Raw genomic sequence first — 674 nt, 5'->3', positions numbered from 1 at the left:
TTAAATATGGAACGCTTCACGAATTTGCGTGTCATCCTTGCGCAGGGGCCATGCTAATCTTCTCTGTATCGTTCCAATTTTAGTATATGTGCTGCCGAAGCGAGCACAATTGCCAAATAATTTGATTACAGCAAAACTAGTATAGTCATGGGCTCTTTGGGATATAACTAAAATAGGACTACTATGTCTACAAAACAGAGATCACCCCCAACTCTTCATCTGAACTATTCCAGCCTTTAAGTTCATGATTAGTCAACAATTTGTTTGGCTTTATAACTTTTTTTTCAGCCACCAGGTTCCAGATGCTACCATGATGCCAACCTGACTTCCCTAGGTAGGCAAATGACCCCACCAATGTGTCCTGGAGCCCCGCATCCCCAGGTTCCTGCCCCACTAGGGAAAGAAAGAGACAGGCTGAGAATGTGGATCAGCCTGCCAACACCCATGTTCAGTGGGGAAGCAATTACAGAAGCCAGACCTTTCACGTATTGCACCCCACAATAACCCTGGGTCCATACTCCCAGAGGGATAAAGAATAGGAAAGCTATCAGGGGAAGGGTTAGGATACAGAGTTCTGGTAGTGGGAACTGTGTGCAGTTGTACCCCTCTTATCCTATGGTTTTCGTCAGTATTTACTTTTTATAAATAAATTAAGAAAAGATAATTCCCTTGTT

The 674-nt window shown here is 43.5% G+C and overlaps 1 non-coding gene across 1 annotated transcript; it reads right to left on the bottom strand.

Annotated features, from left to right (window-relative positions):
- On the bottom strand, positions 1-107 carry LOC132541012 (U6 spliceosomal RNA). Its single transcript, XR_009552207.1, has one exon. It is a non-coding gene; the product is annotated as a U6 spliceosomal RNA (small nuclear RNA).
- Between the last annotated feature and the right edge of the window lie 567 nt (positions 108-674).

This window comes from Erinaceus europaeus, chromosome 10 (assembly GCF_950295315.1).
Source record: "Erinaceus europaeus chromosome 10, mEriEur2.1, whole genome shotgun sequence".
Taxonomy (NCBI): Eukaryota; Metazoa; Chordata; class Mammalia; order Eulipotyphla; family Erinaceidae; genus Erinaceus; species Erinaceus europaeus.
This window is presented reverse-complemented; position numbering and strand designations above follow the sequence as displayed.